At 31.0% G+C, this 18,784-nt stretch overlaps 1 long non-coding RNA gene, 1 other non-coding gene and 1 pseudogene across 3 annotated transcripts; 1 reads left to right on the top strand and 2 right to left on the bottom strand.

Annotated features, from left to right (window-relative positions):
• Window positions 1-10,080: 10,080 nt before the first annotated feature.
• LOC18592992 (SKP1-like protein 14 pseudogene) lies at window positions 10,081-12,368 on the bottom strand (annotated as a pseudogene). The gene is made up of 2 exons (XR_016027810.1): window positions 10,751-12,368; window positions 10,081-10,188 (listed from the first exon to the last, which is right to left on the bottom strand). The product of XR_016027810.1 is annotated as an SKP1-like protein 14 pseudogene (transcript).
• A 1,166-nt stretch (window positions 12,369-13,534) lies between these two features.
• LOC148761305 (small nucleolar RNA snoR8a) lies at window positions 13,535-13,627 on the top strand. The gene has a single exon (XR_016028096.1). It is a non-coding gene; the product is annotated as a small nucleolar RNA snoR8a (small nucleolar RNA).
• Window positions 13,628-14,936: 1,309 nt separating this feature from the next.
• On the bottom strand, window positions 14,937-16,795 carry LOC148761306 (uncharacterized). Its single transcript, XR_016028077.1, has 3 exons — window positions 16,699-16,795; window positions 15,968-16,051; window positions 14,937-15,131 (listed from the first exon to the last, which is right to left on the bottom strand). It is a non-coding gene; the product is annotated as an uncharacterized LOC148761306 (long non-coding RNA).
• Window positions 16,796-18,784: the final 1,989 nt, after the last annotated feature.

The following is an 18,784-nucleotide window of genomic DNA, read 5'->3' on the forward strand; positions in this document are numbered from 1 at the left end:
TTAGTAATTTACTTTTCTTGTACTCCAAGGAAGTCTAGGATAGAATACTTCTTTATTTTAATTTACTTTACTTGCACTCTAACTTTAGGTTAAGTAGATGACTATTATAAATAGCACCCTTAAGCTTAGTTATTAGACAACTTATTTTTTTTGAATTATTAAATAATATTATATTTTTTCTCAAATTTTAAGTGCAAGTTTTTTGGTTTGAAACTTGGTTATCAATCTTAAAGGCTTTGTCAAGTGCTAGCCTTTGTTTTTACGTTAACTCGCTACATCAATTGTTATCAAAGTGGGAAAAACTTGCCTAATCTAATGGAAAGTGACCCAATTATGGTAGGCGGCGATTCTCATGGCAAAAATCATAGAAACTGAAACCTCACGATTTGCAATGCAAGATCAAGGGGTGGCGTTGAGAGCTTTAGAGTAATGAATGGATCTCAAATTCTAGCGTTTTGAAAAACTTTTCGAAGAAATTGCAGATCGATTTGATGCTTTAGGCGTAAATGCCAACAAAAACTGAAATGAAGAAAGGCCATGTACTAGAAATGATGTAGCTCACGAACAGCTTGTCGATAAACCTATTCTTGTATACGGGCATAGACAATAAGTCTACATGGAATATTCAAATGAGGAAGATGATTATTTTGTAGAACTTGTGAGATACGCTAGATATGGAAGAAATAATTATGGTGATCGAGATATGAAAGATTTCATATTAAAAGTGGATATTTCTTACTTTAATGGGAATCTAAATAGTGAAGAATTTCTAGATTAGATTGCGAAAATAGACAAGTTTTTGGAATGTATGGAGATTCTAAAAGGAAAAAAGGTAAAACTTATCGGATGTAGACTAAAAGGTGGAGCCTTTGTATAGTGGGAAAGGTTACAATCCAAAAGAAATCATGAAGGGAAAACACCAGTTTGAACCTGGTACAAGATGAAGTAGCTATTACAAAAAGATTTACTTCCTCTTGATTATGAGCAAACTTTGTTTTAGAAGTACTAGAGATGCCATCAAGGTCAAAAAACTGTACATGAGTATACTGCAGAATTTATGAGACTAGCAAAAATGAATAACCTGAGAGAGACCTAAAGGCAACAAGTTGCTAAGTATCTTGAGGGATTGAAGCTAGTTATTAGAGACAAGATAGGGGTACACATATTGCGAAATTTATCTAAAGTATGAATATTGCTTTAAAGGTTGAGCTGATATTGCAGGAAAAGAACATACTTGATTATTTTCACAAAAGTTACAATGGGGATAATTATAAAGCATCCAACAACAAGAATACATCAGTTCATGATAGTTTCGCATGCAATGACCAATATAGGGAATAGAAAACTACTGGAAAATAGAAAGTGATAGATGCGAAGGATGGGCAAAAAGTTACAAATCCTTATGTTAAACCAACCCTTAGAAAGTGTTTCAAATGCAATCAACCTGGTCACAAATCCAGTGACTATCCTTTTAGAAAAGTAGTTCATGTGGTGGAACGAGAAAAAGAGGATGATGAGATTTGTTGTGGTCTAGATAGGGATGATGATGAGTACGAGGATTATGACGATGGCTAGAATTATGTAGTGAGAAGAATTATGTTTTCTCCAAAACAAAAAGATAACACTTGGTGAAATCAATTATTTCGAACCAGGTACACTATCACTAACTATTTATTTAATGTGATTATTGATAGTGGTTGTTGTAAGAATATTATGTTGGAATAAGCCCAAAAACCAATCATATAGATTGTAGTGGGTACTTGTTGCTAATTAATGTAGTATGACATTTTATTATGCAATAAGAGATATTTGTTTATCCATAAATTGCTTTTGATTAGCCACTTTAACTTATGAAGATAAAGCCCTGGGAACAAATGTGCTTTGCAAAGGAATTATAAGTGAGTTATAATTGTGAGATTCTTATGTATCAAAGCACTATTCCAAAAATAGTTCTTGGCCATTGTTTTATCAAGACAGGGCATTAATAATGCTCAAAGGTCGACACATGTTATGTTTTTCACTTGTGAAGTAAGCAACTGATCTCATAGATTGAAATATAGAGATTTTTAGAGCTAACATATAAGTACTTGCATAGAATGCAAGTTCACTGAACATGACCAACCATGAAAGTCCATTTGGTAACTCACACTAGTGTTTATGGAACACTTCTCATGTGTTAGTAGTGTAAGTACTCCGTAGACTTGAGGCATCAGGTTGTCTTATGTGTGGAGTGCTATGCCTTAACTTCATCTCTTCGGGTCTTAACCAAGGATGCCTAAAAAGGATGAATGTTGGGTATAACGTGAAGCACATAAAGGGAAATGAGTGATCAAGATAGGAATCATCACCCCGAGTGATTCAAGGGGACATATCTTAATAGTTCTTAATTGATATTAGCTTAATCAAATCCTTGGTCAAGGTGATTTAGAGATTATGAAATGAGTTTCATAAGTCTCTATAAAGCTAATGATCTAACTACATGAACAAGTATGGAGATCAATAAACATAGACATTGCACTATGCTTTTATCATTTTCGAGATATATAATGAGGGAATGAATTACATTAATAGACTGGACACTAAAAGGTTGTCAAAGAACCCTTTGACTCTCCTAACAATTGGGTGGCCATAATGGATTGCTAGATCTCACTCATGGTCTATGATCATAAAGTAGTTGATATGATCAATGATAAATTCAAAGTAGTTTCAATTTATTTTATGGATTACATTTTAAGGTCATTGCCAAAATGTTAGGAACTTAATGGGTGTCACACAATAAGTTGCAATAAGGATTAAATTAGAAGTGTGATGATTTAAGTTAGACTTAAATCATTAATTAGGTTTTAACCTCTAAGGACTTAATTAAAATTAGTTTAATTAAGCATTGGGTCAATATTATAAATGGTTATAATATTAAGGCCTTTAATAAAAAACAAGGCTATTTTAAACTAGGTATAAATACTCACATTTTAGCCATTCTTTCATGAGTGTTGAACATACACTAAACCTAACTACTTTAGCGCCCCTCGTGTGAGAATTCTTGGAGAAGAGATTCTCTTGTGGCATTGCGTGAAGAGTGAGTAAGGAGCAAAGAGGACAATTGGTTGTCCACATTGCTAGTACATTGATGTGGTTCAAAAACTCCCTCTTTGAAGAAGGTTCCATTACAACTGTGTGTGCAACCATTGGAGGCCAAGCGATTGAATGGCTTGGGTTCTCTTCCTTTATTGTGGTGTATCGCAAGTTCAAAAGAAAAATAAAAAGGGTGCCATCGTGATTACCACATCACTTGGCTAGGTAATATTACTTTAGAATATTAATTTGTTTGAATGTGTTAAAACACCAAAAGAGATCCATGAGATATGGCATATAAAATTTTGTCATGTTTCATTTTTATTTCGATCCATTTTATTTTGCTACACATGTGTGATTCGATCACACTCTTTTGCCGTTATCTTACATATTATTGGTAAGAATGCTGTAAAGAGTTTGGATCTTAAAGCTGAAAAGCACCCCAATCCATATACTATTGGTTGGATTAAGGCAACAGAGAAGATTTATGTAACAGAACAGTGTAAGGTATATTTTTCCATTGGCAAATATAGGGATGAGGTATATTTTGATATTGTGGATATAAATGCTTGTCACTTGTTGTTTGGTAGACCTTGGCAATTTAATTGGAGAAAGATGGCATAAAGTTTACTTTATTGCTAATGAAAGGAAGTGCCAAAACCAACGCTTCTAAAGTGAAAGGGCAGACTTTCTTTACCCTAACTCATCTAAGGAATAAGATAGAGGTTACTTTCAAGGAGTCAAAATATGTGCATGCTTTGATTGTGAAACAGATGTTGTCAATTGAAGATGATCAAAAAATAGTAGAGTATCTAGAAGTAGTTAAGTTATTACAAGAAGAATTCAATGAGGTGATGCCAAAAGATTTACCTGATGGTTTACCACCCATGAGGGATATTCAACACCAAATTGATTAAATCCTAGTGCTAGTTTACCAAATTTTCTTCATTATAAAATGAGCCAAAAGAGAACGAGATTCTCAAGGAGAAATTGGAGGAATTATTGCGCATGATGTTGACAAAAAGGGGGGTAGAATGGCAAAACTAGGGGTGCGGGAACCAAAGAATAAATTAAAAAAAATGTTAGGGTAGAGGTACCAGCACTTATCAGAAATGAACAAGGGGTATTTTAGGAATATTGACTGTTGTTTTTGTTTTCCTGCTAGTTATGCCATGATGGCACTTCAACACTTAGTTTTAATTTTGTTATCTATATTGTTGTTTAACAAATGGATGCTGATATGATTATGATGTTTGACAGCTGAAAATTGAAGTTTACTGATATTTTGCTATCCTTGGTATTTTTACTGTTGTTGACAAAATCTGCTTCTGCATTAATATTGAATTATATGTTGACAATTAATTTCTGTGAATAATTCCTATTTGTGAATAGATATAGATGTTGTGTATAATGTATCAGTTGAAACATAAATGATGAAGACAAAATTTGATAAATTAACTATTGACAGTTGTTGGAACTTTGATGAAAATCTGTCAACACTTACTGTTGAAAGTTTAATGACAATCTGTTAATACTTACTTGCTGCAAATCACTCTATATTGCTGCATATATATATACTCTAAATATACAATGTCATTTTCTGTATAACAAGAATACAATTTGCTAGAATAAAGTAAGCAAAATATGCACACATTAAATGAGAGCATATGCTTAGGGGGAGCAATCCTCATTTTCTGCAGAAACTAAAATGAGTAAAAAGACACTATACTGTTAATCAAGGAATGTTTTGTCATCATCAAAAAGGGAGAGATTGTTGGCTCCATTAGTGTTTTATGATAATAAAACATTCCCATTCATTTGTGTCTAATACCTTTACTTGAGTGTGCAGGAAAATTAATGTATGTAATTAATAAATCAATCTTTCAAAGGGTATACAAAAAAAAGGAGATAAAAATGATAAGACATGACTGATTAACAAGGAGGAAGCTCATTAGTTGAATAAGGAAGAATGTTGGTTGGCCAAGATTCAAATTGGAGAAATAGCGAGCTAAAGAGTTTGAGAAACAGAGACAACTTAGTCAACCAAGAATTAGTCAGTCGACTAAGTGCTTACTGCCAGAACTGCTAGAGACAAGGAGTGGAAAATAGAGACAACTTAGTCAACTAAGATATCGATTAGTCGACTAAGAGCATTCTGCCTGCAAGTTTGTAATCTGTACTAAAAGACAGAGTAACAACTAGAATCGACTCCCAACTGTCTCCAACGGCTAGAAAACTGTCAAACCTCCATTAGAGATGTTTCTTCAAGTATAAAAGAGTCCTCCAACAATTAGAAAAAGATCTTTAAGAAGAGTTAGAGAGATTTGAACCACATAAGAGCTGAAAAACCAGAAAATCTCTCTTGTATCTTGCTACACCTTAACGCTCATTCTTTATACTTGTATTCTACACTCAACCTTGTACCATTTAGATCAACTTGTGATCATATGTACTTTCTTCTACTTCTTTTCTTGTATTTTTAGAGTGAGGAAGTCACTCTAAGAGGCTATTCAAGCTTGGGATAGCTTGATTGTTATAGGTTGTGGTTGAGCCTTGAAAAAATCACTTTGTGTTTTAGTTTAGCCCGTGAAAAACTAGAGTCAAAGGTTTTAGCTAAGCCTTGTAAAAGCCATTGTAAAGCTTGGTGAAAACTTGTGAATTTCACCGGTTCTTAGTGAATTTGTTAGGAAAATCTTTGGTTGGATAATCAAGGTAATGGATGTAGGTCTTGGACCAAACCACTCTAAATTGTGCTGTCTTGTTTACTTTATTTTTGTGTCATTTTCTATCTGTCATTTGTCTCACCTTTGTCTACACTTAGAGACAATTTTTGAAAGAGCCAATTTGTGTTATTCACCCTTCCTCTAGCACATATTAGTGGGACCAACAGCTTCAATATGCTTCTCTCTCAAATTTTGGTGATCAAAATTTTAAAGGTTAACAACAACAAATATAGCAGCTAGTTTAGGGTGATTGGAATCGTTTAAGGTTAATTACAAATCAAGATTAAAGGACTAATGAATCCCAAGAGAGAGGGATAAGCCAAGTCAAAAGCCATCTGGCTAAAAATGCCATGTGGCATTTACAAAAGCAATATGATAGTGAGTTAAATTTAATATTTTTGTTCAATTTAGTCCTCTTCCTAATTTTTCTTCAATTTGGTCCATGTACTTCAAATTTTTGTTTAATTTGGTCCCTTTGACGTCAGTCTTTATTTGATTTTAGGGAAAAACTTTCTCACCCTAACATACCACATCATCACTCGACACATTAGGCTAACAATACTAATGTGGGATGTCCACATGGCATTATCAGGCTGACATGGCATTGCCATGTCAACAACCCCAACCTACCTCACATGCCATGTCAACATCGGTGCCACATCAACAGTTGATGCCACGTCAGCATCTGTGCCACGTTAGCACTGACATCAGCACCTTAATAATCAATTTGGATGAAAAATGTTACAAGGACTAAATTGAAGCAATTCCTAAAATCATGGGATTAAATTGTCATGATTTTGAGTAAATAGGCTAAATTGAAGAAAAAACCTAAGTACAGGGATTAAATAGGTACTTTGACCAATAACAATTAGTCAACCATTAGTAATAAATGCTTATTTGACACAAAATAAAAATATAATGCCTTGATTGAATGTAGTAAAAAAATAAAAACTTATTTGAATTTTCTTAAATAGTTCAAGAACTTTTTCAAACATTATAATTGAATAAAATCAATATTTTACTCATGCATTTATAATGTCACTTTTACAAAACTATCTTTCTTATTTTCTATCCATGAGATAAATTTATATATGGAAAAGAAGTTAAAATTATTAGTTAGATATTAAGTTAGATTGACCCATCATTGGCGAGATAGATCCCCCTCTATTTAAATCACTTTCACACTACTACATATACAATTAGTTAGAAAATATTTGAGTTCCATTGATTCATTTAAATCCAACTCAAATATGAGCAATTGACAGTCAATTTCGAATATCTTTATAAAAAAATACTATTTGTTTCTTTATCTTTATCATAATACTTTTCTCTCGTCTCACATGATAACAATTATTGATCTTATTATAATATCTCATTTATAATTTAAATGATTTAAGTACAAGTTGATGGACAAAAAATGTAAGACAAGTAGCATAAAGTTCTTTTGTTATTTTGTAACTGATAGTGAGAATAGATAGTGTTAATAATGTGAATACATGGGATATGCTGTAAAAATTTTAGCTCAATTCAGTTCATCCATGTAATTTTGAAGGGTATGCGTATGTTTTGCTCATGTGCATATACTTGAAAATTATAACTCAATACTTTTGTATACTGATCTGAAGGTGAACAATTGGTTACTCCTATAAATGAATTCCTTTTGTAACTAAATATTTTTGTAATTAAGTAATTTAATTAGTTTGTATATTTTCTATACAAATGGAAAGTTAATGGTTTTTAATTACTAAAGAATAATCTCTAAGGTGTAAAAGTATATTTTTTTATACAAATGTAATGCTAAACAAAAAATGGTATTGGCAACCAATTTAGTCTTGGACGATAGAGCTTTGTTCAATTTAGTCCATGTATTATAAAATTTTATTTAATTTAGTCCTTGTACTTCACAATTTTGTTCAATTTAATCCATTTACACTACAATTTTGTTTAATTTGGTCCTTATGACATGGCATAAAAAAATTGAAATTTTTTTTAGTCTAACACATCAACATCATCTGACAAGCCAGTGCCACTAATTGTCAATTTGGACAGAGTTAGGTAGAGGGACTTGATTGCACAAAATCTTTGAGTAGAGGAACTAAATTGATCAATTTTGAAGTTGATAGATCAAATTGACGAAAAACTTATAGTATAGGGACCTATGAGGTACTTTGACCATTTAGTTTTGAGTTACTTCAAGTTGTTTGAGTTTGGACCAATTAGGGTTCGAGTGAGTTCAATTTCAAATTTGAATTATTTTGAGTTTAGATCAATTTAGATACATGTCAATTTGAATTTGGATCATTAACTTTTTCTGATCAAATTGGATTAAGTTTCAACGACTTTTCAATTTCGAGCAAGGTTTACTATTTTTTATCATTATATATATACATACACACACACACACACAATATCAATCTATCGTTTGCATAATTGTTACTATTGAGTCACAAGTGTAGAAGCCCATTTAGAGGTTAAACCAACAGACATGTCATGTTTAGTGCAACATCTTAATAAATAAAATGGAATAATGCATGCAAACATCCAACCATGATAGTAACAATTTATACACAAGATAGTTTACCAAGTCACCTTAGGAATTTTCTCAAAAAATTCTGTAGGTTTTAAGCCTAGAAAAATCTAAAAGAACATAGAATGCTAATTTAAGGAAGATAGGTGAGAGGCAATTAAAGAGTTATATACTATCAGCACATCAAATATAACTCCTATAAATATTGAGTTAGAGTTTTGAAAAATAAATTTTGGTTGAACTCAAGGCAAGTTTTGAGTTTTAAACAGTTGAGCTTGAGCTCAAGCTCTATATTTTATTGATTTGATGATTTCTTTGCATTACATACCTAATCTTTTTAAAAAGGCATAATGCTTTAAAAAGTCTCTGAAATATTAAAAAAATTTTAAACAAGTCATTTTTTATATTACGTTCAATTAAATCCATATAGTTTTATTTTTAGTTATATAGACATTTATAATTCACAATTGACTAATTGTTATTAGCCAAAATATCACTTATCATTTTATATTCACGTACTATTTATGCAACGTTGACGTGAATGATGAAAATACTATGTAATCTTGTCATTAAGCCACATCACCATCCACCATCACATGTCAACATATCATGTATAATTGCTTAACTAATTCAAAATAAAAATACAAAAACTTAATTAAATATAATAAAAATAAATATTTATTTGAATCTTCATGAATAATTTAACAACTTTTTTTAAGTAGACCTTTTAAATACAACATATCTTTCTAACACAAACACAACCAAAAAACTCACCAGAAAAGGAATCGGCTAAAATATTAAATAAGTTTTGTAAATATTTCAATTGTTTTAAAAAAGTTGTTTATTTTTTATTTTCTCAAATTATTTTTATTATGCAAAATTTTCTGTATAAGCTCTCATAATGAGAAAGAGAGTCATGTGACACATGCAAAGTTAATAGTCGTTAAAGATAAGTTAATAAATAGATGACTAGTATCTTTCCCACTCGTAAATTGATTGACTTGAATAAAAAATTAATACCCAACCAATTTCACCCATTTGAAAAATCATTTCAATGTCTACATATAACGATGTGGATTTGTCATGAACCTAATGACTAATAAGCTCACCTTATACAAATGAAATCTTTTGATATTTTTATATATAAAAAAATGAAAGATTATTTCAAAAAAATGAAAATTTCAAATGTTTAATCTGAGAGTGAAAGAAAGAGGGCTTTATTTACTAAGAGAAAAGAGAGAAACATAATTTTAGTTGATTATCCCCCAGAAAAATGAACCCTTTCAATCCCTATTTACTTGTAAAGCCTATTTACTTTAGCAAAGAAATACCTATATAAAAATTGTAAAGCCTATTTACTTGATTACATGACAACCCTATTCCCTCCCAAGAAACTTAAATTCAAACCTTCCCTCTTTAAACCAAAAACTTTGACTTTAACTCTTCCTCTTTATTTTGGATAACTTTTCCTTCGAAGAATTTCTTCAATAAATAAGGAATAATACAAAAACTTATCCAATAATTTTTTATATTCGACAACAGCTATTTTAAAGAACACAAAAGGGTATTTCATGACAAGAAAAGTGGGTGTAAACAAAAAAATAAAAACAATTTAATCACTTCACTTGTATCCAAGCAGCTCCTGTACAAAATGGAGCTTACTTGGATGGTAAGGATTGGGTTGAGATTATATCACTGATCACTAATTTTAGCAAATGTTCCATGCGTTCTCTTCTTACTCCTTTTCTTCAATAATCCTTTCTCTGCTAGTGTCTTTAGTTTCTACTTTTTATGTTCTTCTACTTTCCATTCAAACCCATCATCCATCGTCATCTCCATTGATGCCACTCGTTTTGCCTTACAGACCTGCAAATTTGATATTAACTTCCATAAGATACTGAAAATTCTTGTTCTGTTAATGTTGGTTACATTGAATACCAAATCTTTAGTGTTGCCAGAAGCCACAAACCAGCACAAGTTATTAGTGATACATAACCTGCCCTTACAGTACAAACTAAAAGGTATATAGCATCCATTTAAAAGTGGCTCCGTCCCCTTCCTAAATCATAGTACATATTTGATATGTAGGTAGTAGAGTTAACAAGGCAGACCTAACAGCGTCAATACATGGACCATATGCAACAGCAGAATTATTTTCTTCCTCAAAATAAATGAATAGGACAAACAAAACAAAAACACATAATCTCTAGACATATTATCTCATAGTTTTAACAGAATTTACCACGTATTTCAACCTCAGAGCATTAGGTGCAATTGCATATGCAGGTCTCATACTGCCAATTTATGAAGGTTGATATGTCCATGTGAACAGCAATAGAATTTAAGCAGAACACTACTGAATTGTATGTAAAATAACAATCGAAGAAGACTAGGCACGCAACAAAAACAAGAATCTAACAGATCATACCTTTGTAAAATTGGAAAGGACTTCATTCTCTTTGCATTCAAAATTTTCCAATTGTTTTCCAGTTCATCTTCTATTTCATGAACAAGATCCTCATCATTCTGCAAATTACATTCCCCTGTTGAGGAAATTGAAAACAAGAACCAGAGACCTCATAATCCTAAGGGCCTCTCTATTAGATCTGAAAAAGACTAGATAATTCATAATCCATGTTACATACTGTATGCATTAAGACATTGAAACACATAAGAATGCATTGTTGCTGGGGGTTGATGGACAAGAGAGAAGAGGACACATTTTTATCAATAAGTTTTTAATCTGAGAGTGAAAGAAAGAGGGCTTCATTTACTAAAAGAAAAGAGAGAAACATAATTTTAGTTGATTATCCCCAAAAAATGAACCTTTTCAATCCAAGTTAGATAATTTTTCAACTGATTAAAATAACACTTGCAATCCACCATAAAAACTAAAATCATTAAAGCAAAAACCAAAGTGATACACAAGCCAGAAACAAGAAAATCCACCTATTATGAAAATTGATATGATTATAAAACACTGCAATTCATGAATGGTTGCATTCCCCAAATCATACATATGAAGCATAATTCCTGTAAACATGCTCCTAGAAGCAGAGGAAAGGCACAAGGCCTAAAGGGTGGTAAACATTGCATGGCAAAGGTAATAACCATTGTGACTACATAAATACAATTACCATGAATTTATTCTTAATCACAAAACCAAGTTGGGCATCAATCAGACAAACATCTAATAATAATGGTCTATTGTTAACCAAAACTCTTCTAACTTATCAATAACATGGAGAATTATTCCAGAACAACAGAAACACGCTAAAAATAAAGTTAAAGCTGATTACCCAGAAAAACAAATAACAATGAGAGAAAAGCTCAACTGTTATTGAAAAGATAAATCCTGTTTAATACTCATCCACTGAAAAAGAAAAAAAGAAAAGGTATTCCTAATCTTCAATCCATCAATCGTCAGGATCGACAGCTTCAAAAGCCCATTCGTTCTCCGCTCTAAGTGCAGCTTCTTCTTCCGGCGTATAATCGTTCTCTATTCCAAAAAACCTCCTCACATACTCCACGCTCCTGTTCTTAATCCTATCAGCCACGGCCTGATTCAACATATCAAGAAGCTCTTTTATATTCAAATAATTGGCAGCCAAGATCATCTCTTTCAGAGACTCATTATCACGTGCCTTGACGAACTCTTCGTCGTAAGTCCTGACTTGTTCATCGATCGATGAGGAGGTGTCGCCAGCACGGAAGGCTAGATGGGATTTACAGTACTCGATTATGGCTGAGAGGCACGTAGAGGAGACGTTGTGGAGAGGAATGGTATCTTCAGAGGCGTCGGGGTTTTCGTCGAAGAAGGTTTTGATTGTGCCGAACTCCATGGCTATCGCTCTCTCGACTTCGAATTCGTGATTGTCGGCGGTTCGCAGGGTAATTTTCTTGGTCTCAACGGCAGGTATCGACATTGACATTGTGAAGAGTAAAACAGAAGGGTAGGGTTACGGATTTTGATGGGAGTTGATGTATTTGGAGAAGACAAGTTCTGATTCGGATTTCAGTATATGGGATAGAGGGCAGTCGGGGAGTGGTGATGCTTCTTTTATAGGGGCGATTTGTGAAAATAATAAAAAATAAAATAATTAGTACTATTTGTTTAGTTTAATATGGTTTATAATTTCTATTCCAAGCCTAAGTAGGACTATTACTACAATAAAGTCAGCACAAAACTTTCCTTTTATGTCTAACTAGAGCATGTCGATTATTTAATTAAAAGATTAGATGCTAAGCAAACTAAAATTCTTCTTTTAAATTCCTTTCTGTTTGTCATGAGTTTAACTCTCAATAGAATATTGTGTTATTTGAAACTCTAAGGAAGTAAAAAAGAATGGTCAAAATATCCACAAAATCCTTGTACCCATGCATTTTATTCAATTTAATTCATATACTCAAAATTGAAATAATTTAATTTATCGATTTTAGAAATTACTTCAATTTAGTCATTCTCTTTAACGACATCCAATTTTACTGTTAAAAAGATGATATCAGCACTGTTGTCAACGTTGACGTGGCATATTTTTGATGTTGTGTCACCACATGATGATATGGCATGCCACATGACATCGGTGTGATTATGTTGCAGTGCCACGTGATACTAATATGATAGCGTGGCAATGCTAACGTGGCACTGACATGCTGATGTGTCAGTATTACATGGCTCATAAAAAAATTTTCCAAAAAATTTTTATGCTACATCATAAGAATTGAATTGAATAAAAATATATAATACATGGATTAAATTGAATAAAATTAAGATGTTGACAGACTAAATTGAAAAAAAATATTTACAAAATATAAATATTTAAATAGATGATAGATATACTTATTAAAAAGCTAAATATTTAAGTGTAAAATATTTATGGTCTTAAAAATATAAAAAAATATTTTTTTACTTGATTATTTAATGGTAGAATATTTAAATTAATTTATTTTCTTTGCAAAAATTAAGTTTGAATTCTCCTTCTATAAAAAAATTTCGAAAATAATTTCATACCTAAAGTCAAATTTAGATGAATAACTTGCATTATGTTGGAATAAAATAATATAAAAGACTAAATAAAAATTTTTTTCTTTTATTTATAATAGTACAAAAATTTAAAATTTATTTGACTTAGTTTTTAACTTGAGTTGAACTCAAATTAGCAAAATAGGTTGATTTAGTTTTTTCTTTTAAAAAATAAAGAAAGGAGATATGGAGTTAACAATGATTATAAAAATAATTCTTCGTTCTAATTTACTTAATTTGGGCATGACAAATCTCGTATTACAATTATAGAATCTATGCTACACCATCCCTTCAATTTTTTATTTATTTTGTTTAATATTTCGAGTTATATTTTTTATATTGAAATTTTCTAGATTAAAGATTGCATTTATAATTGATAGAGTTAAGTATAATTGTAAATATTTGTACCATTTTATTTTATATTTATAAATTTTTTGTAGATCCAAATTAATAATTTAAATTTAAATTTAGTAAAAATTAATTGTGGTATTTAAACTTAAATGAAATCGTTTTATAAGAAACTTTAAATAAATTTAAATAAAAGGTAAAATGGGTAAGGGTTAAATAATTCCAAAAGAATGGGTATTTGTAAATAGTGAAAGTTGTAACTAAATCAACGTATTTTGCTAATTTGAGTTCAACTCAAGTTAAAAATTAAGTAAAATAAATTTCAAAATTTTATACTATTATAAATAGAAAAAAAAGAATTTATTTAATCTTTTTATATTATTTTATTTCGATATAATGCAAGTTATTCATCTAAATTTGACTTTAGTTATGAAATTTTTTTGAAATTTTTTTATAGAAGGAGAATTAAAATTTAATTTTTTGAAAAAAGATAAATTAATGTAAATATTTTAAAATCAAATAATCAAGTAAGAAAACATATATAAATATATATATTTTTAACACCATAAATCTTTTACACTTAAATATTCGGCTTATTAATAAGTATATCTCTCATCTACTTAAAGATTTGTATTTTTTAAATATTTTTTTTCAATTTAATCTCTCAACATCTCAATTTTTTTCAATTTAATCCCTTTACTATATATTTTTATTCAATTTTATCCCTATAACATGGCATAATTTTTTTTGAAAAATTTTATGATCTACCACGTGGCATTAACATATCAACATGTCAGTGTCACGTCACCATATTTGTCACGACCCGGTACTCCCCTCGAGCCCGTGACAACCGCCGCGGTGTCCCGGTAGACACTTATTGCCCGAAATGTCAATCCGAAACCCCGCAAGGCTTTACTATCAGTTTCTCTGTTCCCTTGTGAGCAACCATTGTCAAATATCGTGTTCTAAAATATTTTAAGCTGTTTCCAACTTTAAACAAATAAAATATTAATTTTTCGTCTCACAAGGGTATTTTGGTCATTTTTCTCAAAAATCTTAAAACTGGCTAAAACGTAATGTACAAGTACAAAACACACAATTCATATTCAAAATGAGTTTAAAAGTCTAAAATCTTCATTTAAAACGAAATTATGGTTATTTGAATATAATAAGAAAATAAAAGAAATATTAAGTAAAATATTCTATTTTCTTATAAAACAATATTTATAGAGTTATACGTGAATAATTTTTATAACGTAAAAGCTAAATAAATTTATACATACTTAAATACAGTAAGCCAAAATATTTAATTTAATTTACAATAACAAGAGTGCCCCCGGATAAACAAAAGTAAAGAGGACTTTGAACCTACGGTTTGGAAAATGCAGATCCCACTGTAGTCCTCGATGAGATCAGCTATCTACAGTCTATATTGAACCTGAAATGGGTGGAAAGGAGGGTGGTGAGATTATAAAATCTCAATGAGTAAACAAACATCATCCTAAACATCTAGAGTTGAGTACATGGAGACAATAAAGTAAATCATCATAAACTGTGTTATAGCATTAGAACACATTTTTTTCGAAACACGTAAAGAGGCTTATGAATCTCATAAAAATCTAGGCTTGTGCCATAAATCCATTCTCGGGGACACCTTGGCCGAGGCATCCTACCGAGACCGCCAAGGCTATTAAAATTCACATTTCACATAAATCATGTTTTTGTTTTGAAAACATAGCCGTTCCTTGGCGTTGGCTGAGTTCCCCCTCACGTGGTGGTTTAGCGTGAAGTGAACCCTAAACTTTACCCCAGGAGATACCCTACGCGCCTCTCCGTTCGAGGTAAGAATATAATGGGGTTTACCGTGCCCCTCTAAAAGGCTGGTCCACAGAAACCCCCTACTGCAGTGATTAATTAATATATAATCCACCATATAATAAAACTCAATAACATGATATGGCAATTTTGTAATTCGTAGTTTTTTCAAGGTAACCAAACAATTCGCATTTCAATACAATTGCCAACTAGCCAATCATGCTCGATTTATCATAAGCCAGTTAATTTAAACAATCAAATTGCCACAATTAACAGTCTCCGTGTACTCTATTTTTCAAAATCACTATTAATTTCAAAACAATTTATAATTTAATTTCATTGAAACTCATTTATTCATAAAACATGAAAATTTATCTTTTTAAATTCCTTTTTCCATAGAATTCATGAAAGCATCTAAAAACCACCCTAGATAATTAAAATGACAGTAAGTTTACTCACTATGTCTAGAATGCAGACTTTCGAAGCACTCTGTCTACTGGTCCTCGGATGCAATTTCCTTGCCTTTATCGGAGGACTCACCACCTTGACACAATACAAAATCGAGAGTTTCACCAAGTTGGTACTAAATCAAAATTAAATTAATTTAGATTACCAATGCATGATATGGAATGCAAAATGCACTGGTAACTATCTAAACCCGGTATTGGCCTAATTCGTCTTATCACCCGATTAAATTCCTAACGGGTCCGTTTAAACTCCAATTTAATTCTTTTCAGTTTCTATACCTCAATTGCACCCAAATTAACTTAATGTCCCTCAGTGTGGTGCAAATTATCAGTCCCAACAGCAAATTACGAAAATACCCCTAGTGGGTAAAAATTCATATTTTTGCTCCGAAAATTCCCATTATTTTTCTAGGCTCTTAATTCATCATTCCTTAACCAATTCTCCTAGAATAAAATCAAACTCATCCTCACTCACTACATGGTAAATTCAGCCATTAATGGTTGGGGGAGAAAATAAATTCTTTTCTTGTTGTTTTGTTTCTAAATATGCTAAACTAACTAAAAACACTAACATAAATTAAAATCAAATAAATCCAACAACTTTCTCTCTCCTAACTCATTTTTCCAGAATTTAATTCATCATGAAAACATGTAATTTAATCATGGAAAATAAAGAGAAATGCTTGGGAATAAGAAAACTCAAGCTTAATAGAAAAAACTCACCTTTTTCACTTAATTTCCTTGAAAATTCACACTTTTTCTTTGATTTTCTCTCTCTAGGGTTTTGTTTTTGTTTTCTCTCTCTTCTTGCTGGTTTGGCCGGCCATGGGGTGGAAGATGGGCTGATTTTGTGCCTTTTAAAAAGGAAAATAATAAATTAATAAAGGCATGACACATGGCATCATGTCATTGGCCCGTTTTTAAAATTTTAAAAATTTAAACATTTTATCTCCACCACATGTTTAGTCAAGGGTCAAAGATGAAGACAAGGAAGACCATGTGCTGGAAAAAATATCCTGGTGGTGGAAAATTACAATTTTGCCCCTGAGGTGGCAAAATTACCATTTTACCCCTATACTCCAAATTATACCGAAATTAAAATTTTTCACTTCTAAACCTCAAATCATACTTCAATAAGTCAAATTATACTCTAATAAGTCAAATGGGGTCAAAAAAAATCTTTTCTAAAATTCCCATTTTGTCCCCAGGTGGCAAATGACCATTTTGCCCCTAGTTAGTGAAAATTCCGATTTGACTCCAAATTGATCCTCAAACTCCAAATTACCATTTTAAGTCATCCATGAACTATGAAACTCTTAATCTCACCTTAAAATTCCTATTTGATCTAGTTCGAGGATTAAATAAACTTTGTTGTACCTCTAGGTACAATACCGACTTTTGTAAATTTTTCGGGACTCTCCTAGCATGCAATCATGCTATCATCACATGTATGTCATGAATAGTATTTTATAAGGTCGGGCTTTACAATATTAGTGCCACATAGCATTGTCACGTCATCACGTTAATGTTACGTGACATGCTACATCATTATGTGGTGCCACGTCATCAAAATATCCCATGTCAGCATGGATGTCAGCGTTGTCATCATCCCTTTTAACTCTAAAATTGGACGTAGTTAGTAGGAGAGACTAAAATGAACAAAATGCATGGGTTCATAGACTTGGTGAGTATTTTGATCAAGAATTGTAAATAAAAAGCATTACATGGGAAAACAATTCTGAATTATTAGAAAATTTTAAATAAACTTTTATTTTTTTATTGCATTCAGTCAAATTTTTATATTTTTACTTTGAATTAAATAAATTTTTATAATTAATTATTGATTAATTATTATTAGTTAAAATTATTGTTATTTTATGTCGCGTGGTGCTAATGTGACATGCTAGACATGTAATAATTGATTATAACATAACATATTGATGTGACATGATGACATGACAGTGTGACATTTTTTCTTTCTACATTAATGCTCCATCAACATCACATGTACATAAAATGACAAGTGATATTTTAACTAATAATAATTAGTCAACCATTAGCCATAAACGCATATTTGGCTCAAAATAAAAATATAAAGACTTGATTAAATATAATAAAAAAATAAAAATTTATTTAAAAATTTTAAAATAATTCAAAGATTTTTTCAAACAAAATGCCTAAATAAATCAATATTTTACTCATGCATTTATAAATGTCACTTATACAAAATAAGACTCATGAGATAAGGTTATATATGCAAAACAAGTTAAAATTAATATGTAGTTATTAAGTTAGATTAACCCATTATTGACGAGATATGTCACGACCCGATACTCTCTTCAAGCTCGTGACAACCGCTTCGATGTCCCCGATAGACATACTTTACCCGAAATGTCAACCGAAACCTCGCAAGGCTCTAGCATCAGTTCTCCGCCTCCTTTGTGAGCAACAGTTACTAAATATCATGTTTTAAAGGAATATAGACTATTTTCAAATCAAAGACAATCAAAAAGTAATTTCTACTGCACAGGGGTATTTTGGTCATTTTACCTAAAAATTTCAAAACATGCTAAAAATATAATATATAAATGAAAAATATACATTTCATATCTAAAAATAAATTTAGGTATCTAAAATATCTTTTTAAAGTGAATTTATAACTAATAGAACTAAATAAAAATATTGGATAAAATATTCTATTTTCATATAAAACAATATTTATAAAATTCTACGTAAACAATTACTGTAGCATAATAACAAAATAAATTCATATACATAATAGCACACAGTGCCAGGGTATACAAAAATA

The sequence above is a fragment of the Theobroma cacao genome, chromosome 8 (assembly GCF_053813885.1).
Source record: "Theobroma cacao isolate CCN51 chromosome 8, ASM5381388v1, whole genome shotgun sequence".
NCBI lineage: Eukaryota > Viridiplantae > Streptophyta > Magnoliopsida > Malvales > Malvaceae > Theobroma > Theobroma cacao.